Source organism: Octopus sinensis, linkage group LG20 (assembly GCF_006345805.1).
Source record: "Octopus sinensis linkage group LG20, ASM634580v1, whole genome shotgun sequence".
In the NCBI taxonomy this organism is placed as follows: Eukaryota; Metazoa; Mollusca; class Cephalopoda; order Octopoda; family Octopodidae; genus Octopus; species Octopus sinensis.
Genome location: NC_043016.1, coordinates 25,747,858 through 25,772,176, shown reverse-complemented (window position 1 = coordinate 25,772,176; position 24,319 = coordinate 25,747,858). Strand labels below are relative to the sequence as shown.

The 24,319-nt window shown below is 36.5% G+C and overlaps 1 protein-coding gene across 4 annotated transcripts in view; it reads right to left on the bottom strand.

Moving 5' to 3' along the window:
- Positions 1-24,319, bottom strand: part of LOC115222632 (protein sprouty homolog 2-like) — a 165,324-nt gene that overhangs the window by 5,489 nt on the left and 135,516 nt on the right. For 3 of the 4 annotated variants that reach the window (XM_036511545.1, XM_036511546.1, XM_029792945.2), the window contains exon 4: positions 9,695-9,778. The exons of the other annotated variant lie outside the window; for it this stretch is intronic. The gene's annotated coding sequence lies outside the window, so the exon portion shown is untranslated. The remainder of the gene's footprint in view (positions 1-9,694; positions 9,779-24,319) is intronic. 4 annotated transcript variants of the gene reach the window in all.

Below are 24,319 nucleotides of genomic sequence, written 5' to 3'. Positions count from 1 at the left end.
CCTTTGTCATCTCTTCTGTGAGGGTCAACACCCCAAGATTAGCCAACACCACTCTTGTTCAAGTTTTCCTTTATCTTCCACTTCCATACTCTCCTTCCAAATGAATCTCCTGAAAACTTATTCACCCACCTGTTAACATCAACCATACACATTATATGTTTATATCTAACCAACATACCTATCTTTTGTCTCCACTCATCTCTGCCCCAACACTCCATAATTTATGATCACTGGCACTTTACATTCAGCAGATCATGCTTGCTTCATTCTTTCTCAACCTTTACATGTCTTCTGCATCCAAGTACCCACATCTCACTACTATGCAGCATTGTAGTTTGTACACATGCATCATACAATCTAATCTCCACTTGGAGACAGGAAGCCTCCTTCTTAGCCAATAGAGGTAATAAGCTCCCTGAACTTTTCTCACTTTAGCCTAATTCTGATCACAGTGTTTTCAGACAGAAGATATAACTTTTCACAACAATGGAAGCACTGGCTGGAAGTTGGGTAAAATCTTAAAAATAGCATTTCTTCTAAATATAAGGTGCCACAAAATGAGGAAGGATTTACATGGCCCTGCTACAAATAGCAGACAAAAAAATCCCCTTTCAAATGAAACCTCTACCATCTTAGGACATATCAGATCATGTAGTCTTACATAACTCTAAAAATACATGGAATGGTCATGGCTAGAGTGCTGTAAATCATGGGTCTGTGTGGGAAGACTAAGGGAGGAATGGTATGTGTTTTTATGCATGTGTGTGTGTATACACACAGATTCATATAAATGTGTTTGTGTGGGGGAATCCAAACCTTTGTCTTCTTGCACAGATATCAGCAGCACCAAACACCCTTGTCCAATGAGTCTACAACTATACTAGCTCATCCAATGGAAACCATACATAGCTGCCAAAAAACCCCAAAAGACCATTTGTCTGCCAATAGCTGGAACTACCAAATGAAAGTGACTCTGTACAGAGTAAAGAATGGCAACCGTAACCCACAAAACAGTGATTTAACCTTACCTTAAGTAAAAACTAATACTCTTTACAATTTCAGACCCAACTGCAAACTAGAGATTATTCCATATTTTCTCAAAATTTCACAATATTTTGCAATGTGTGTGTGTAATATATATATATATATATATATATATACTTATAATCATCATTTAATGTCCATTTTTCATAGGTCAGATTGTTTGATGGGAGCTGACCAGACTCCAGTTGTCTGTCACTGTATAGTTTTTTGTGGATGGATGCCCTTTATAATGCCAACCACTTTACAGTGTACAATAGTGCTTTTTATGTACCACCATCACATGGTACTGGCACAAGTACTTTGTATATGGCATATATATATATATATATATATATATATTCCCCCTCCCTTCTCAAAAGAGTTTTCTTTCATTGTCTTGCAAGTACTTGGTGACCCTCTCAGTGCAGGTGCCACTTAAAAGCACCCAGTCCACACTGTGAAGTGGTTGGCATTTGGAAGAACATCCAGCTGTAAAAACCTTGCCAAAACTGACCTCGCGTGTCCTTGTGGCACATAAAATGCACTAAGCCCACTCTGCTGAGTGGTTGATGTTAGCAAAGGCATACAGCTGTAAAATTCCTGCCAAAACAGTTACAGAAGCATAGTGCAGGCTTCTGCCCGACTGGCTCTTGTCAAACTGTCCCACCCATGCCAGCATGGAAGGCAAACATTAAACAATGATGATCTATCTATCTATCTATCTATCTATACACACACACACATAGAGAGAGAGAAAGCAACCATCAATTTATTTTTCACAAGTTATAAGGTGAAGGTGGTGGTGGGGAATGGCCATGACCATCACAACTTCCATTTCCCCTACTTCGGAAGAGAGTTCAATGGATATCTTTGTCATACATAACTGATGAAATAACAGCCTTTTTTTTTTTTTTTTTGGTAGCAGTGCTTCTTGTTCTGATGAGGTAGAAGCAGGAATGGACAGAGGGGTGAATGGGTGAGTGGATGACAGGCATATAGTATTTTGTTTATTTTTTATTTATGTTTAACTATTGTAAAGTTAACCCATTCCCACTTCACCTGATTATCTCTTAAGGAACAGATAGCATTAAATGACATTTTTAAATGTTACAATAGATTATGTCTTCACAGTAGGATGGCACCTGAGTGGTTAAATACCTGTAGAGTATAAGCACTATTATAAATTGAATGAAAAGGTAAGCAGTGTTGCTGAAGAGTATGAAACAACTTTTACAGATGAGTGATTCAGGGGGGGGGGTAACAAAAAGAAGAAAAATGAAATAAAAATAATACTAAAAAAAAGAGGAAAAAATTACTGATTCAGCAATCCATGGAAGAGTAAATATGTTAAAAAGAAATTATATAAATAAAAAAAAGAAAAGAAAAGAAAAGAAAGGTGTCTAGCAAGCTAATTTTGCTGACATATTAATCATTGAAAACCATGCGGTACTGAAAATAACAACCAGCGCTATCAAATATATTGTTTGTGGAAGAGGAGGTGAGTGGGGTGGAGAAAGAGTGAAAAAAAAAGCAAAACAACAACACTGTCTCACACACACACACAATCAAACAAAAACAAATGCAGGGTAACATTTAAAAATTAAAACCATCAGTGTTTACCAATTCTGAGAATCTGTTGTCACACAAGTCTGACAACAAATCAGCAAGACATTTGGAATCCTAGCAGAGTTAGATTACAATAAAATTTTGGGAGGAGGCCTATTCCCTTTTCTTTCTCTCTCCAATTTTCTTCCCTTTTTTTTTTATGACTTTTTCCTTCCCCATCAGTCCCAACAACGAGAAGTGTTAAACCTTAAACTGTTCCGATTATTGATAATCTATTGTTCCATCTGAAGCATATATAATAAATAATTAACATATATAATTAGCATCAAACAAAAGTTCCAAAGCTTTTGATGTTACATGCTTAGTTAGAGATAGCAAGCCTTGATATTTATATTCCATTATAATGTAAATTTCACTTCAATCATTTTAAGCAAAGAAAGATATTATTTCATTCAGTCAAAGTACCCTGTCTTTTGAGTTACTTGGCAACCTAACCTAGTGATGTTGCTATGAAAAAAATACCCGGTCCATTGTGTTAAGTAGTTGGACTCAGAAAGGGTATCCAGATTTAGAAAGAATGCCAAAGCAGAATCCAACATAAGAGATGGACATTAAACAATGATGATGGTGATGGAAGAATATACCATATTTTCAAAATGAAAATCATGCAAGACATTTCTCATTTTTAGTTTACCTCCAAGGAATGCTTAAAATCCCTTCTCCTATGTTTAAATCTTAACAATCCTGTACTGATTGTATTATAGAAAAGAAATGATAGGGGAAGAGATTAGAGTTTTTCCTCCTTACTTTAATGAGTTCCTCACTTTCTCCTGAATGAATGTAAACAAGGTTAATATTTTTGTTATAATATGCATCTCATGACTGGCTGATTGATCCAATCCCATGTGGTAGTGTGGCATACAAGAAATTAAAGAGTTTCGGCAATTTTCCAAATGGGATGGCCATGATTAGAACACCTTTGATAACATATCTGCTTAATCGGACCAGACTTAAATTTTAACAACCTGCAACTGTCTTTACCAGATATGAATGCATCCAACTTAACAAAAGACAAAGTGGGACCATGAGACTGTACTGATATAGCCTAAGTACTTACTCCCTATCTCAAAGTGCTAAATCAGAACATCCTGTAGATGGTTCAAAATAACTTTGGCAGGTATTTTCCTCACCCTCATTGACTTGACATTCCATTTTTCCATGCTTGCATGGGTCAGAGAGAATTTGTTGAGACAGATTTTCAACAACTGGATGCCCTTCCTGTCACCAACACTTGCCTTTTTTTCAAGTAAGGTAGTATTTCTCTATGACCAGACATGTTCCAATGGATGTTTGAAAACAAAAAACACCATGTGTATGATGATGACATTTGCTTACAGCTATCACATGAAGTCAAGGTAAGAAGACAGTAGCACATGCATACACATACACATTCTTTCAATCTACCCACAAGACTCTGGTCGGCCCAAGGCTATAGTAGAAGACACTTGCCCAAGGTGCTACACAGTGGGACTGAACCTGGAACCATGTGGTTGGGAAGCAAACTTCCTATCACACAGCTATACCTGCACCTGCAATTTGTTTTTATTTAATTTGATGCAACCCCCCCCCCCAAAAAAAAAAACTAAGGTAGTTGAAACGGATTACATCTGCATTTATAGAAAATGATGCTTATTCCTGCAAGAGGTCTGCATTTACTAAGGAGGCAAATATTGGCTCAGACAATAATATGGTTGTTGGAAGAATTTATTTGAATCTATGGAAAATACAAACAGTAAAAGCTGTGTGGATCTGCACAACAGGGACTCTCAAGTGGGCAGAAAACTTTGATCAGATTAATGGGATGGTGAAGAATTTTCAAGCGTCAGAGAGAAAAGAAGGCATCTGACTGTGTGTGCACACATATGCATGAATGCGTGTGGATTTATTTCTAAAAATTGTTAGGTACAAATGAGATGTTTAAATGCAGAAGGGGGCCACATCAAGGAACTATGGATAGTTTGTCTACCCAGTATCATTCACAGTGTGTGAGTGGGCCCGAGGCTTTAATAATGATATTGGCCAAGATGATAAGCAGTGGGGCCAAACACAGGACCTTGTAGTTGCAAACGAACTTCTGAACCATTCAGCCATATTGCACCTTCAAAGGAATATTGTAAATCACACACACACACACACAGGGAAAAGAGAAATACAATTTAGCTGATTACAAAATTTAAAAAAATACTGTTGAATCACATGAAAATAAGGATTTCTTCATTTCCTTTTACTAAGAAATAATTGAAAATGTTACACTTGATTGGAATTCAATCTAATGAAAACTCAAAGGCAGATTATCATCAACTTACAGAAAAGGAAATATAAACATTTCAATTTCCTATAAAGTAATTAAATAACAAATGATTCCATACAAATTAAAGGAAAGTAGTTGCATATATGGGTTAAAGAGAAAAATGATCTACTAATTATAGAAGCAAACATAGACAAACATACTCAGCTCATTAACATGCTGGATGTAATTTCCATCTTAAAAGCAAAATTAAAATTGACATTTTTTTCTTCTTCTTCAAAGAAGACCTTTCTGTCTGTCTCTCTCTCTCTCTCCCTTTCTACATGAAACATGAAAATTGTTTTCTTTCTATGCCTTAATTAATTTCGCTCATTTTGCCAACTTTAACAATTTTAAACTTCACAATAATAATAATTTTGACTAATTTTGGCATAAGGACAGCAATTTTATGAGGAGAGGTAAAGTCAACAACACTGCCCCCAGTTCTTGTTTGGTACTTTATTTTATCGACTCCGAAAGGATGAAAGGCAAAGTTGACCTCAGAACATAAAGTGCCTGAAAAAATATTGCAGCAGCAGTAGCAGTAGTAATAATAATAATAATAATAATAATAATAATAATAATAATAATCATCATCATCAGACAGTGGCTCTCATGGCTTCTGATCTTAACTGATTGGAAGTGTTAAAGTGTTATCATGTACATTGTTTTGTCTTGGTATAAAAGATGGGCTACAGCAAATATTCTGCTCAATGCCACAGATTTGCTTGTGTCAGTTGTTTGACCTTAACCAGTCGAGCATGTTCCTTAGTGACTGACGATATGTGCATCTCTGATCACGAGCAGAAGTAGTGGGGGAGCGTCATAGCCATGTGTTGAGAGGGATTCTTTGGGGTTTGAATAATTCACCTCAGGAAACATGGGTGTTTCATTCAACATCCTTAGTCAACCCTTATTCAGGGACCATTTGAGCAGGATGGGTTACTTGACCAGAAGAAAATTCTAACTTGGCCCCACCTGCAAGGCCATGTGCTGTTTATCTCGATATGAGATCACCATGTCGCGCACATATGGTTGTGATGCATGTGCCTAGTGTACCCATATCAGACGGGTAGTCATGATGGGTATACTGGTCTTTGTATATTTTACCCCAGTGTCACTTTGATGGCATGCACTGCTCTCTCACTCAATAATAATAATAATAAACATCAGGATTTGCTGAAAGTACTTGTACTTTTAGTGGAACATATTGCTGCATATTGAATACTGATAAAATAGGAAGAAAGAAAAGCAACAACTACAAAAAAAAAAAAAAACTGTAGGCATTTATAGTGATCATACAAATAAGATGACAAATTATGTTCAGCAGAGTTGTCTGCTGTCCTAACAAACCTGTTATACCAGCATTAACTGTCCACATATGGAGTAGATTATCACATACATACACACACACAACCTTTCATTTGTTCTATATATTCATCAAACCAATAGTCAATACCAACTGCCTATCCATTTTTTTTTTGTTTTTTTTTTTTAAATATACATCTATTTTGTTGTATCTGTCAATTTATCTATCTTTTGTTGTAGGTCTAACAATTTAAATATGTAGCAAGCTAAAAAGCCTGTCTGTCTACCTCTATGCTAGCTAACTAGTTATATAGCTAGCTATAAAGCTTTGTTTGTTTATCTATCCTTCCATCTAATTATAAACTTGTTTATCTACCTAACTATTTATCTATCTAGCTTTCTATCTAGTTATAACATTTAGGCAGCTAGCAATAACTCAATGTACCCACTTAGCTATCAGTCAAATCTATTCTCCTAGCCATCCATCTATCTGCATGTTTGTCAATTTGGCTATAAACATGTCTAGTTACATATCTACCTACTTAGTAACCAATCTACCAATTTTCTGCCTATCTGCCAGCCTGTTTAGATTTAAATCTTGTCTCCCTCCCCTCCTCTTTACACACCCACGCACACGCGCGCGCGCGCACACACACACACAATGATATCTTTTTTTTTTTTTTGTAGATGTATAGGCATTCGTTGAACAAAAATGGTTTTTTTTTTTTTGGTTTCTCTGGATACTTTAAGCAAACCAGAAAATGTCCAGAATGGAAGAATTATTATGACAGTAAATTTTGTAAGTCCTTTAGTCCATTTCCACCATCATGACTAATGCCATACAACAGCTCTGACATCAGATCAGGATTCTTTGAGAAATATGTCCATCTGGCTTACAGAAAATTATGTTCAAGTCCTGTAGGTAGTTTCCTGCCGTTGTTTTGTCCAAGAGATTTTCAGCCCAATGAATGAAAAGCTATTATAACTGAATTCACTGCGAGGTACATCATTCATAAAGACTTATTTGCATATTTCTCGATGCTTCTATTTGCTTTCTAAATGCAAACATACTTTCTCATTGGTAAGATGAAAGCATTTAATTTGATGAAAGAAAGACAGGCCACTACTTTAGTGTAATTTGAAACATGTTTATCCAGATTTCGGAATATGCATGGCTCAAGTCCTGCAAGCAGAGCTACCCATTGTTTCTTTTCCTACCCCAAAAATTTTAACCAAATACGTTGTAGGCTGTTATTTATAGCTGAACTCACTATGAGATACATTGTTAAAAAAGTCATTACATATAAAAGTATATATTATATATATATATAATATATATATATATATATATATATATGTGATCATCATCATTGTTATTTTAATGTCAACTTCTTTATGCTCACATGAGTAAGACAGAATTTTGTTGAGGCAGATTTTCTAGTCTGATGTCCTTCTTGTTCCCAAACCCCCAACTGTTTCCAAATAAGGTAATAAATATTTCCCCATGGTCAAGCATATTTTTACAGAAGATGATAAGCAAAGGACAATGCTTGCACAATAGTGACACTTGATTACAGATATCATGCAATGTCAAAGCAAGGGGGGACACACACACACAAACGCACCAAAACAAGATTGGAAAAATTTATTTTGTATAATATATTCACCATTACAAGTGTTTAATTTGCTAAAAGCACTCATGATGGTGCCACATAAATAGACTTGTGCAGTGCCACGTAAAAGCACCCATGCAGCAAGATGTAAAAGTGCCCATATGGTAACACATAAAAGCACCTGTGCAACATCACGTAAAAGCACCCATGCAGAGCCACATAATAGCACCTGTGCAGTGCTACATAAAAGCACCCAGTACACTCTGTAAAGTGGTTGACATTAGGAAGAGAATCCAGCTGTAGTAACCATGCCAAATCAGACTGAAGTCTGATGCAACTCTCCAGCTTGCCAGCTCAGGTCAGTCCAACCCATGCCAGCAGGGACAATGGATGGTGGTGATGATGATGATGATGATGTATTACAAAATTGTACATATAGGTAAAACATGTAAGATATTTCCTATTAGTATATGAAATATATGTAATGGTGAATAAATAATACAAAACATTTTTTCCAATCACACAATTATAACATCTACATTCAATTTTGGAGTACTGGAATATGCAGATGTGCTTCACAAGGACATATTTTGGATTACAACCCTATTTGCACAATATATATATATATATATATATATATATATAGGCGCAGGAGTGGCTGTTTGGTAAGTAGCTTGCTAACCAACCACATGGTTCCGGGTTCAGTCCCACTGCGTGGCATCTTGGGCACGTGTCTTCTGCTATAGCCCCGGGCCGACCAATGCCTTGTGAGTGGATTTGGTAGACGGAAACTGAAAGAAGCCTGTTGTATACATGTATATATATATAAGTGTGTGTGAATATGTTTGTGTGTCTGTGTTTGTTCCCCTAGCATTGCTTGACAACCGATGCTGGTGTGTTTACGTCCCCGTCACTTAGCGGTTCGGCAAAAGAGACCGATAGAATAAGTACTGGGCTTACAAAGAATAAGTCCCGGGGTCGATTTGCTCAACTAAAGGCGGTGCTCCAGCATGGCCGCAGTCAAATGACTGAAACAAGTAAAAAGAGAAAAAGATATATATATATATTATATATATATATATATATATATATATTGCATGGAAAGCAGATGTTAAACAGTGATGATGATGGTGTGTGTGTGTGTAGGTTTTGCATATTAAGAAAGAGGAAATTCATCACGAATGATTTCTAATAGAAAATTCATGCTTTTATATATATGTGAGTTAGTTGAACAAAATTTGGAGTTGGATCTGTTTTCTTGAGATTTGGAAACAGGGTCTTTTGAGACTGATTAATCGAGATGTTCTTGTCACTTTGAATCTATATGTGCATGTATACATGTGTGTGTACGTACGTATTTTGTGAGTTTTTAAACAAAAACAAATAAAAAGAAAGAGAGGAAGAAATAAAGAATTGGGTGTTTTTCTGAGATTGTTGAAATTGATCTACGTGAGTGTGTATATATAAATATATATATATGTATATACATACACACACATACATGAAGGACTTTCACATAATTTCCATATACCAGTTCAACTCACAAGGTATTGGTCAATCCTGGGCTATAGGTGAGCCTAAGGTGCCATGCAGTGGAACCAAACCCAGACCATGTTGCTGCTAAGCTAATTGTGCAACTGTACAACTACAACTACTTTTGAATAAAACAAATGAATAGGTGGGATGGTCATAGCTGGGACTTCATTAACCATAAGGTCTATTGGATCAAGGTAAGCCTGGGACTAAACAACAATAATAACAATAACAACAAATTCTATAATAATGGTAAAAAAAAGGTACCAAGTTTATAAATTGGCAACATTTGCTCAACACAAACCTATTTGTTACTCCAACTTATAACATCGTTTTTTCTGTTTTTTCTTTTCCATTTTTATCTTAATTTTCATAAATAGGATCCATTCTAAATAAATAAATAGATAAATAATAATAATAATAATAATAATAATAATAATAATAATAAAAATAATAATAATAATAATAATAATAATAATAATAATGATGATGATGATGATAATAATAGTTTAAAATTATGGTACAAGGTCAGTAATTTTAGTGGGTTTTGGTGGTGGTGGTGGTTTAGTTGATAACATCAATTGCAGTACCTGGCAGGCATTTTATTTCATTGAACCCCAAAAAGATAAAAGACAAAGTTGACTTTGGTGGCGGAATCTTAACTCAGAATGTAAACAGTTAGAAGAAATGATGATGAGCATTTGATCCAACACACCAGTAACTTGCAGTTAGCTTATCATCTTAATGATACTAATGATGATGATGATGGTGGTGGTGGTGGTGGTTATATAATTGTTTCAAATTTTGGTTTAAGGCCAACAATTTTAATGGGAGAGGGGACAAATCTATAACAATGACCCAAGTACATGACTGGTACTTTATTTTATCATGCTTCACCTCCTCTTTCCTATGGAAAGATGAAAGGCAGGGTTGATCTAAGCAGGGTTTGAACTCAGAATATAAAGAACGAAATACAATATATTTTTGATGACAACTTGAACTCTTTTACCAATCCACTGACCTGCATCTTTAATAATCATTTTTGCAATAATAATAATAATAATAATAATAATAATTATTATTATTATTATTATTTACATTATTTAGATTTGACAGATATTTGTCCTCATCTTGTTTGTTGTTGAACTGTTTCGGCTGATATACCCTCCAGCCTTCATCAGGTGTCTTGGGGAAATTTTGGACCTGGGTTCTCATTCCTAAGGTATTTTTTGATGTTGTTGTTGTTACTTTTATTATTATTATTATTATTCAGGTCACTGCCTGGAATCGAACTCAGAATCTTGGGGTTGGTAGCCCGCGCTCTTAACCACTACGCCACATGCCCATGGGAATATATCTTAGAAATGGGAACCCAGGTTCGAAATTTCCCCAAGACACCTGATGAAGGCTGGAGGGTATAACAGCTGAAATGCTGTGTTAACAACAAAAAAGATGAGGAGAAATATCCACCAAATGTAAATATTGTACATAATTCCTCATCGCTTAAATATAGAACTGAATAATAATAATAATAATAATAATAATAACAACAACAACAATCCTTTCTACTGGAGACACAAAGCTACATATTTGTGGGGAGGGGACTAGTCGATTACATCAATGCCTGTGCTTCACTGGTACTTAATTTATTGACCTCAAAAGGATGAAAGGCAAAGTCGGAATTTGAACTCAGAATGTAAAGACAAAGTGCTGCTGAGGATTTTGCCCAGCGTACTAACAATTTTGCCAGCTCACCATAATGATGATGATGATGATGATAATCCTTTCTACTATATGCACAAAGACGAGGGAGAAGGTGAGTCGATTATATTGATCTTAGTGCTCAACTAGTATTTTATTTTATTGATGATCTTGAAAGGTTGAAAGGCAAAGTGGACCTTAGCAGGATTTGAACTCAGAATTTAAAGAGTTGTAACTAAATACAGCATGGTAGATCTGTCTGATACACTAATGTAACAACCAAATAACTACTGTCTCCAGCACCACCAGCACCACAATAATAACAACAATGGTTTCAAATTAAGCACAAATCAATAATAATAATAATAATAATAATAAAAAGAACAACAACAGTAATAATGGTTTCAAATTTTGACACAAAGCCAGCAATTTCAAGGAAGGGAGTGAGTCGATTGCAATGATCCCATTGCTCAAGTGATACTTATAAAAAGAAATCCCCCCCCCCCACCAAATTCTCCACAATGTGAGAACACACATATAAGGGATAATCATGGAAATATCACAAAGAAAAAGAAAACCATGGGTCATCCTGACTACTAAGGTAAATACCCTCTCTCAATTGTTCTTTCTCAATCTACAGCTACATGCTAAGAACTCCATTCACTCAGGCCATGCTCACAACACACAGCCACCTTTCAACAAATTTGCTAGGAAACAGCACTCCCCTTCTTTGCTCTCATTTGATTATCAAGTGAAACAAAAGTTTGTGAGGGCTTGGCCAAAGAGGAAGGTACTTGTCTTCTGCCCTTTCAGTCACATGCACCCACACAATCTCTTTTGTTAAGGCCACCAGGCAGGTATGCCCTTCCTGTTTAAGGAGGGTAAGAGGATGATCTTCACAATGGACTCAGTAGATAGCTGGATCACTCCTATATGTGAGAGGAGCAGTTCCACATAATATGCTTGGGCATCGGATGGGTGCATGCAGAATGGTTTTGTTGCTCGGTACACACTTCAGACAAGTCCGGTTGACAGCATTTCCATGACTGTAGAGTTGATCTCAAACTAGCAGTGCCTCCCTGTAGCACTGCCAGGCCAGGGATTTCCAGAAAATAATCTATGGCTCCAGGCCAGAAAATCCTCCAAAACAGATCAACCATTTGAGTTTCTTCAATGTCCAGCATTTCCTTAAGTACATCATTATTTTTGCCCACCACTAAACCTCTATAAAACCAATTTCTAATTTCTACCCAATGTATTGCCCAACTAGTAGAGGTCTGTGAACATATGACATTCCAGATGCCAAGCACCCTGTCTTAGTCTTTGCTTGACATGAGACTGCAGCTTTTTCAAATAAATGAGCTGTAAAAAATGTATCTGACAAATTGCAGCTAGCACTTGTTCAAGGTTAAGACATGCTGGAGATGTTACAGTCTCAGTGCATACCTGTGCATCATCAGCCACAGCATGCCCAATCCTCAGCACAGCAGGTGTTGACAGTAAATGGAACACCTGGCTATAAAAAGTGGAAAAGCATACAATTCAATTTGGTCAGAAAATGAACTGGGGCAGGAGCACAACAGTCAGGTAATAACACATGACAGAGGGGATGTAGTCATGTGTCATCACAGCCTGATCTTTCAAGAATAGGTTCCTCTTGACTTATTTCAAGGTGAGAGTAACCACTCTGCTCATCACTCTCTTCCAATTATTCTCTACCAAACCATACCCTGAATAATTTAAAACTCTAGCATTTAAACCAGTCATATCCAGCCCAAATATTCTGGGGTTTTTTTTTTTTTGTTTAAACTGACCAGATCTGGGCTCTCACACCTACCCTACAATTTCAAAAATAAACCATCACATTACCAAAATCTCAAAGCTACAAGATAATGCATGATTATTAAAAACAAAGTGAATAAATAAGTATTACATTTGACAGAATAAACTAAATGCTGAAGGATTAACTTGTCTGTCCAGGTGCCTAGTGGTAAATGCACACCATTTTCTGGTCGATTTTTGGCTCTTGTAATTATTTCATAGTTGTTTAGAGCAATGCTGGTCCTCTCAATGTGCTTGGTGTCCAACACTTGCAGTAACATCATTCAAGCATGCTGATACAAATCCATAATTAATAAATAATAATTGCTTTTGATTTAGGCATAAGGCCAGCATTTTTGAACAGAGGGGATTTATCATTACCACTGACCTCAGTACTTGGCTGGTACTATATTTCATCAAAAACTCAGAGGAATGAACTGCAAAGCTGACCTCAGATAGATTTGAACTCAGAAAGTAAAGAGGCAGAACAAATACTGAAAGGCATTTTGTCTGACGCTTAAATGATTCCACCAATTCACTCCGTCCTGGCACCATCAACACTATGGAGCACTACCAATAAACCTACCACCATCACCAACACCAACACCTCTTATATAGTTTCTACACTACACACAGATACACACCAAACCATTCTCCCCTTAGTATGAAACTTGATCTAGAAATGGCTTCACTTCCTTCTTGAATGTATAAATCAAACATGGGGTGGGTGGGAATAAAGAATGCAAAACATCCCCACTTCCTGTTGAGAATGACTGCAGAATGGAACTCCAGCTTGCTACCAACACTTTATGAATAACTTTCACATACTAACTAAAGAACAAGAACAGAATAAATAAATAAATAAATAAAAAAATCCCCCCAAAAAACCTCACCAATAACAGATACAAATACATTTCTCTTTTACATATAGATATTATTGTTGTTGTTGTTGTTGTTATTCAGATATTACTCTGACTCAGAACTTCTTGGATCTTCTGGTAAATGAGATCCAAAGGAGTTTTAAGGTCTTTTTTTATTTTCATTGTTGTTGCTATTTAAATACAATTTTTTATCCTATAGAAAGAATATAAACAACAATATAAAATAATAAACCAAGCTTTTATTATGAGAAATAGAACCAAGAAACAGAATAAGCATGTGTGTGTTTGTGTGTGTGTGTGTGTGTGTGCGCGCGCACATAGCCATATACATAGGCATGGTATAACTGAAAGGTCAAAAAGTTCTCTTTGTAGTTCGGTTTCCAGTTTCAATTCTGCTGCATGACATCTAGGGCAAGTGTCATGTTCTATAACCTCAGATTGATCCACAGTGTGTGGATAAAATTGGACAGGTGAAAATGGAAACACCTGTAGAAGCCTATTAGATGGATTACGGTATATGTATATACATACATATGAGGAACTAAAAAAAAAAAAAACAGTGTGAAGTGCAACTCATAAGACTGGACTCAGCAGTGAATTCCACACTTCACTCCAGTACCCAGCGTAGTACAATGTGAGGTATCTTGAAGTTGATACATATGCATAAGTGTATATATATGTACACACAGACACATGGGCTTCTTTCAGTTTCCAGCTCATGTACACACACATATATGCAGACACGTGTGTGTGTATACACATATCTATCTATCAATCAGTGTGTGTGAATTACTACCCAAGAATGAGTATTGTTTGATAACATGTACCAAACTGTTGCGAATTTTTTTCTTCAGGTTCACAAATATTCACAATCACATAAGTTCACCCACTTCATAGTCCCACCCTTTATCCTAGCAACACATCCAAGATGTGACAACTTGAAGGACAGAAAGACCTGCATTAGCACCCAGTTGGTACTCATTTTCAGCCAACTAGAGGAGAACACTGCGAAATAAGAAGTGCTTTGCTAAAAAACTTGTCCAAGAATCAAACTGACAACATACTAGTTGTCAACCGATTGCCTAAACCACTTATCCCATCCACATTTCATATTGCATTTTTTCTATTGACACTTGTCACCTATTTCTTTCCTTCACAGCTCCTACCCTACATTGATATTTACTGTATCCATCTCCATCCCATTTCTAATTTGGCACACTCTTTTCACTCTAGCACACTTACCTACCCTCTCATCCTATTTCTCTATCTTATTTTCTCTTTCATATTCACCCTGCACCTTGATATCGCTCTCTCTCTCTCTCTCTCTCTCTCTCTCTCTGTCTTTCTCACTTTCCAGGTGGGAAAGTCATGTATTTACTTCTTGAGCAAGATACTTGCCCCTGTTTCCCCATCATACTTTCATATTTCTTGATACTCAGCTGAAAGGACTTGTCTTGCAAGTATTCAGTGACCTCACCTGTGCTCGACCATAAAAAAAAAAAGCACCCAGTACACTCTGTGAAGTGGTCGGCATGAGGAAGAGCATCAAGCTGTAGAAACTATGCCAAAGCAGACATCAAACTGTTTTAATATGTAATTATTCTGCCAATAAGTATTTTCCAGTATTTTCAACTCATATAAAATATAATAACTATGATTATACTTTGAAGGACTGAAATATGTGAATTTATTTCATGAGGACATGTTTTATAACTCTATCCACACACACACACACACACACACACACACACATACTCACTTTAACCCTTTCATTACTGTATTTATTTTGAGATTCTCTTTGTTTCTCTCAATTATTTTAGATATAACAAAGAATTTAGAAAAATAACTTATCATTAAGCTAGTGTTAGGAACATTAATTGTGACTAAGGTTTGGTGGAAAATTTTAATTCAAAACTTACGAAAACAAGACATTTGTACTACAGATCCAGAGCCGGTTTCAGCCGGGTTGGTAACAAAAGGGTTAACTTTTGATGGAACTTATATCAAAATGTTTATAAAGATACAAACAATTAACATTAACTTAGAAAATCAATATGGAAATGATGGGAATTGTGTAAAAAAAAAACTATTTCACTAACTAGTTAATCAATTCATATCATGAAAAAATTAATACAGTAATATAAAATACTAGCAGTATCGCCCGGCGTTGCTCGGGTTTGTAAGGGAAATAACTATATAAGCATTTTTAGAGAGTTACTTCCCTTATAGATGCCAATTCGGGCTTTCTTAGCCATTTCTGTTTTGGTGTCTTCAAGCCATGAAGTCGTTGTTCTAAAAGAATGCTGGTCTCCTTGACAACGCTTTACGACGTTGATTTCCTTACACTCCCTTCCCCACAGCTTCACGAGGGAGGGAAGAAGGGGGAGAAGCAAACAGGTGCAGGTGTGACCATGGATGCCAATTCTGCCGCCATCGACACACGAAAAAATATGCATTAAAATGGAATAAAAAATGATGTTAAATTATTTTTAAAATCGTAGACTCATCGTAGACGCGCGCAAATACTTAGATGGGCTCGATATGAATCACGACTATAAGATACCCAGTTTTGGTTAAACTGCACCACAAAATGTGGGAGTAGTTAGGAATCTAAATCGAAGGGGACAGACACTCACACAACTACAGTTTTATATATAAAATATTTAAAAGGATTTATCTAGACAACCCTTGAACATATGTTTCCATAAACGGTATTTAAAAAATAGATATGTATCATTTCGCCAGTTATAGAAACCTAGATGTTTAAAATGAAGAAGAATATACGTTGTTATAAACCATATGGTGATATGAAAAGCAAAACAAGACAGCTACACACATATACACATGTCTGGTCATCATCTCTAAGGAAACTAGTGATTGTCGGTGTTGATGAATAGTGTTTAGTATGATTCACAAATTCAAATAAGTTCACATGCCAAAGGGAAGACTAACATACTACCTGTATATTCGTCTAATTCATACACATTCAGCCTATCTATATATTGTAAAATTCTCTGGGGTAAGAATATTTTTCATGGATAAGTTCACTGTTCATCAAACTGAGCTCGAATCATTATAACTATGGCTGTTCAATCTTTTATCTTTTACTTGTTTCAGTCACAAGACTGCATTCATGCTGGGGTACTACTGTCTTAAAGAATTTTTAGTTGAATGAATCAACTCGAGATATTTTTTTTTTTAAAGCTTGGGGCTTATTCTATCAGTTCCTTTAGTTGAACCTCTGAGTTATGGAGATGCAAACAAACCAACACTGGTTGCCAAGTGGTGGTGGGGAACAAACACAGACACAAATAAATATGATAGGCTTCTTTCACTTTCTGTCTACCAAATCCACCCACAAGGCTTTGGTTGGCCTGAGGCCATACACACACACACACACACACACACACACACATACACATACACATTTGATGGACTTCTTTTAGTTTCCATCAACCAAATCCACTCACAAGGCTTTGGTTGGGCTGAGGCTATAGTAGAAGACACTTGCCCAAGGTGTCACACAGTGGAACTGAACACAGAACCATGTGGCTAGGAAGCAAGCTTCTTATCACACAGCCAATTTTTTTTCTTTTTTTTTTTCTTCGATATATATATTTATTTGATTTTTAGCTAACCAAAAGAATGTCATTTCATCTCTTCTGATGAAACAAAACTGTGTCATCTTTTAGTGGAGCAACAGTGTCACACAATCTTTTAAAAACCAAAAGAATTTTTGTTTTCATTTTAATAGAGCAAAATTATCATCACTTTTTAGTGAAATAAGGGTGTTTCTGTCATTAAAAGAAGTTCAGCTGTCTTTTTTCTATATCAATCATTTGTTACATTTATTTCTAAATCTCACATTCTACTCACAAATCACTAACTCTATCCCACTATCTTTGCAATGCTGTTGTTGTATTCAACCTGACAATTCTCATTTGGACCAAACTTTCTTTCATATCTGTCTGTCACCTGTACTGGTCTCTATGTCTCATATCACTTTATAATTGAGTGGTCTTAAAAGCACTAAATCATAACAAAGTTGCTACATTTACTGCCAAAACAAAAGATTTGCGTGTGTGTGTGTGTGTGTGTGTGTGTGTGTGTGTGTGTGGTGTGTGTGTGTGTGTGTGTGTGTATGTGTGTGGGCGGGTATTGAGAAAAAACTTATAATGCTCAGTACTGATTCAACTTAAACATCATATTCAGAACATTTCAAATAAGGTTTTGATAAATGGAGTAAATTTTGACTCTACCATAGTGCTGAGTACAGAAACACAACAGAAAAGATGAGAGATAAACAAGGCGGTGACTTGGCAGAAACGTTAGCACACCGAGCGAAATGCTTAGCGATATTTCATCTGCGGCTACGTTCTGAATTCAAATTCCGTCGAGGTCAACTTTGCCTTTCATCCTTTTGGGGTCAATTAAATAAGTACCAGTTACGTACTGGGTCGATATAATCGACTTAATCCGTTTGTCTGTCCTTGTTTGTCACCTCTGTGTGTAGCCCCTTGTGGGCAGTAAAGAAATAGGTATTTCGTTTGCCATTACAATCTGAGTTCAAATTACGCCAAGGTTGACTCTGCCTTTCATCCTTTCAGGGTCGATTAAATAAGTACCAGTTACGCACTGGAGTCGATGTAATCAACTTAATCCCTTTGTCTGTCTTGTTTGTCTCCTTGTGGGCAATAAAGAAATAAGAAAAGATGAGAGATAAACTTCCACCAGGATAGGAACACCAGTCTATCTCAGGTAATATTACTAGATGATCTGAGGGTATCTAGATAAACTAGGGCAATGTAGAATGCAACAGAGAGAATGAGATATATCTCCACTAGTATAGGACACAAGTCTATCACAAATAATATTACCAAATCTGGTAACTGGATGAACTACAAAAATATAAAGCATACTCTTTTACTTGTTTCAGTCATTTGACTGCGGCCATGCAGGAGCACTGCCTCTAGTCAAACAAATTGACCCCAAGACTTATTCTTTGTAAGCCTAGTACTTATTCTATTGATCTCTTTTGCCAAACTGCTAAGTTACAGGGACGTAAACATGCCAGCATCGGTTGTCAAGCGTTGTTGGGGGGACAAACACAGACACACACTCCCAAAGGCTACATAACAATCTTAGGTGACTGAGTAGGTAAGCTGTTAGATTACTTTACTCAGAAATCTGTAAGTCCAGATTGATTTCAGGAATGCTATTGTTTTTCTAGGAGTGGGTGTGTGGTAAGTAGCTTGCTTACCAACCACATGGGCCCAGGTTCAGTCCCACTGCATGGCACCTTGGGCAAGTGTCTTCTACTATAGCCTCGGGCCGACCAAAGCCTTGTGAGTGGATTTGGTAGACGGAAACTGAAAGAAGCCTGTTGTATATATATGTGTGTGTGTATATATATATATAGTTTCCGTCTACCAAATCCACTCACAAGGATTTGGTCGGCCCGCAGCTATAGTAGAAGACCCTGAACCTGGAACCATGTGGTTGGTAAGCAAGCTACTTACCACACACCCACTCCTAGAAAAACAATAGCATTCCTGAAATCAATCTGGACTTACAGATTTCTGAGTAAAGTAATCTAACAGCTTACCTACTCAGTCACCTAAGATTGTTATGTAGCCCTTGGGAGTTGATTAGCAAGGATAGTAATGATGATGGTATCTGATAATTGCCAAAAAAAATGATGCTGATGGCCATTGATGATTTTGCTGCTAACTTCAAGTAGTGATGTGATAGGAAGTTCCACAGAAAAGTGCACCCTTCTCTCCACCCACCACCCAATCAAAGTATTCATTTAAACAAGATTTCCTCCTCCTCTTCTGCAAATCTTAAGACCTTTTAACCTTAAAATATAGTGAAACAATAAAAAAACACACACACACACACACATACAGATGCATGGATACAGAAATAAGGATACATGTATGTATACACACGTGTATGTACACATATACGTAAGTACATTTAGTGCACTTGAATACTGTATACAATAAGTTCATTATATACACGTATATATGTGTGTGTATATTATATGTAAATATCAGAATTTTATCTACATATATCGATATTTTACACACACACACACACTCAATTTATGCAGGTTTGATTTAAAAATCAGATGTGGATATTTTGTATGCTGTCCCTACACTCAATCCCAACCACAACCACCCCCACCACCTCTCTTTCCACATACACACACTTCACCCAGTGAGGACATCTGGTGGAGCCCTCCTATATCAGAAAGTGGGGTGTGGGTGGGGGTTAGTGTGGTGTGGGTGGCAGCAGTGGAAGGATGAGGAATCAAAGAAACATAAATGAACTAAGCATGATAACAGGGTAACATGATATTTCAGATGCCAGACACACCTAAGAGCTAATCTTAAGAATATTGGCAGTGGCAGATTCCCTTAATTTCTGTGGATTGCGACTTACAGTATAGTGTCGGTGGTGGTGATGGTGGTAGCAGAGGTTGTGGTGGAAGAGAACAGGAGAGAAAAAAAGAGGTGGGGGATTTAATCTACTGAAACCCCAATCATCACCACCATCACCACCACTACCACTACTACTACTACTACTACTAACATCACTACCACACTGCTACTCTCAAGTCAGACACACCTGCACATCATCACTACCATTATGAGCACCACCACCACCACCATCAACACTAGTATTACTATTACACACAGGCACCATCAAGAGTGCTGCTACTGCTACTGCTACTACTACTATTACTACCACTACCACCACCACCACCACCACCACCTCTACAATTAATAGCATAGACACACACACATACAGCCATCACTATTGCCATCACATACATACAAATACACAATACCACTACCATTGCTACTGAGCCGTCAATACCACACACATACATACACACCTGTACTACCACAAAGACTACACTTACACACACACACACACAATTTAACACCCACTCATTCGCTCACATTGACTGGCATCAATGAACATGAAATGAACATAGTGAAGATGAGCAGGACTTAGCAAGAATGGTAAGTTAACAAATCAATGAGATGAAAGCAGTAAGGGTGATTATGATTATGGAGGCTGTGGTAGTGATAGTGGTATGTGAGATGTATGATCTTTTATCTTTCTATCTTTTACTTGCTTCAGTCATTAGATTGCAGCTAAGCTGGGGCACCACCACCCTGCAGGGCTTTATTGAAACAAATCAACTCTAGTGCTTTTTTTTTTTTTTTTAATTTACTTACTCTTTTACTTGTTTCAGTCATTTGACTGTGGCCATGCTGAAGCACCGCCCTTAGTCGAGCACATCGACCGCAAAACTTATTCTTTGTAAGTCTAGTACTTAATCTATCAGTCTTTTTTTGCCGAACCGCTAAGTTACGGGAACGTAAACACACCAGCTTTGGTTGTCAAGCAATATTGGGGGGACAAACACAGACACACAAATATATATATATATATATATATATATATACAGGACGGGCTTCTTTCAGTTTCCATCTACCAAATCTACTCACAAGGCTTTGCTCGGTCCGAGGCTATAGTAGAAGACACTTGCCCAAGGTGCCATGCAGTGGGACTGAATCCGGAACCATGTGGTTTGTAAGCAAGCTACTTACCACACAGCCACTCCTATAAACTTTTCTGTTTTTTTTTTGTTTTTGTTTTTTGTAAGCCTGATACTTATTTTATTGGTCTTTTTTGCTGAACAGCAAAGTTATGGGAACTTTATGGGAACCAAGGTGGGGGACAAACAAACAAACACACACATTATTTTATTATAGCTGAAAAAGGCTTCACAAACTGTTTACTCAGTTTCACATGACCATTTGTCAGACAGTTGTGATGATACAATATATATAAATATATTATCATCATCCTTTAACGTCCGTTTTCCATGCTAGCATGGGTTGGACGATTTGACTGAGGAAGGCGAACCAGATGGCTATATATATATATATATATATGCATAAGGATAAGATCGTTACTTTAAATATCGATCTTATCAAGTGGCCAGCATGGGAATTACCTTCAAAGGTAATAATTATTATTAAAATTATAATTTTTTTGTTAGTTTATTTTGTCTTCTCTCCTGGTGCTGTATGAAAATTTAATGTGGTTTTAGAGCCAGGTTTTGGCTGCTATTTCCAGTGTGGCAGGATCTCTTAGATACTCTAAATTATAATTTTAATATATATATATATATACTATTATAAGGATTTATGAAATTTGATGTGAAATAATTTTCTTGTGGAACAGTGGATCTTGAAGCAGGTATAGCTATAAATAGCATACAAATACTGGATTTAAAAAAAACCATTGGATAGTGAGAAAGTCAAAGGCTCCACTATTATCATATATTCTTTTTTTTTCTTTTTACTTGCTTCAGTCATTTGACTACAGCCATACTGGAGTAACCCTAAAGGGTTTTAGTTGAACAAACCGAACACAGAACTCGCTAAGTTATGGGGACATAAGCACACCAACAGCAGTTGTCAAGTGGTGATGGGGGAATAAAACACATACAAAGACATGCACACACAGATATATATATATATGACAAGCTTCTTTCAGTTTCCATCTACTAAATCCACTCACAAGACTTTGGTTGGCCTGAGGTTATAGAAGAAAACACTCGCCACACACAATACCACCAACATTACTACTGAGACATCAATACCATACACATACATATATATGATGGTAATGGAACTGGATATGATAGTGAAGGTGGTGGTGGTGGTAGTGCACCTACTGCTGTGGTATGATGGTACAGAGCCTATGTGAGGTGTGAAGTAACAGTGGTTGATTGGGAGGATCAGTATCTGAACTACAATAAATCATATATATATATGAAAATAAGCTAAAAAAGATATCCAGAGGTAATGCAGTATGATCGTTCCATGCAACTCCATTTAATTGAACAATACAATCATTACATCAATTTAAAATGCAGAGCAATCTTCAGCTGCACAAAGACATAGAATTTAATTAAATTAGAACAGATGGACACATTAGTATAATTATACCTAAAATCTCCAAGAAGTTAAGGAGATAGACAAAGAACATGCTGTTCTTACTTCAGCATAGAAGTTACTAAGCTTTTCAAGAAGGTAAACATTGTTACAGACTCTGCCTGTCACTGATTATATATATATACACACACACACACACATAGGATATATATATAGGGGACACACACGCACACACACACACACATATATCATTCTCATAATTTAACACCTACTTTTCAACAGAGCTTATCTAAGGAAGAATTTTAAGAACAGATGCTCTTCCTGTTGTCAACCCTCACCTGTTTCCAAGTCATGTAATATTTCTCCTTGGCCAGACATGTTCTTGCAGAGTATTCAAAATGGATGATACTGTGTCTATGACAGTGGCACTCATCCATGTAGGTGTGGAATTGTGGTTTTAAGAAGTCTACTTCCCAACCAGATGGTTATATGGTCAGTCCATTTGTACGGCATCTTGGGTGAGTGTCTTCTACAATAGCCCCAGACTGACCAAAGACTTGTGATTAGATATGGTAGGGAAACTCAAAGGAGTTCATCACATATATACACATACATGGAAATATAACAAGATTTACATGGGACTTTTTGAAAATATTGAGTTCTATAGGAGACAATAGAGTAGTGGAGAGAGAGAGAGAGAGAGAGAGTACTGAAATAATTGAAGAAATAAAGTTGGATTATAGGTGAGGAGAAGCAGAATGGAAAGCAGAGAGAGAATAAAAGTAAAGAATTCTCAGTTTTCCTTGAATTATGGAAATTTTATAGTTTGTACCATTGGTAAAAGGAAAAGGAAAGTGCCGGAGAGAAGGAAGACTGAATTAGGGTTGTTGCTAGCTGGAAGGAAAGCGGGAAGACTGGATTAAGCTTTTTGTTATCCAGACAGAGATGGGGGACTGGATAAAGTTTCTTGTTATCTGGATAGAAAGGAGGAGGACTGGATAAAGATTTCTCTTTACTTTATGAACTAAAAAAGGAAAACTCAAGCACTGCAAAAAAATAAATAAATAAATAAATAAAAAATACCAGTATTTCATAAAAGAAAGGTAATAATTCTTCTATAAGATAGAAGAGAAGGCAGAGGAGGCACTCTCTCATACCTCTTTTGATAATATATAATACATGTACAAAATTCCCACCCTTTCTTTATGAGTTATAATTAATGTGCAAATAACCAAGTATACTGAACTACCACCAGGTCATGTAGCAGTTTCAATCTGGCCAGGCGACCTTCTGTACACAACAGCTGATCCACCCTTGAGATGAAACTTTTTCTTATAAAAAAAAAAAAAAACTAAAAGAAAAAAACGAATGGAAACATTAGATAATGTATTCTTAGATACATGATTACTAGGTGAAGAATAAAAAAAAGAATTACTGTTCTTTGCTGGAATACCTTTGATCATAATTCTGCTAAAACAGGGCTGATATAGGGTAAATAGATCCTATTACTTTTGAACATAGGCTTGTTTAATTGATGCTCTT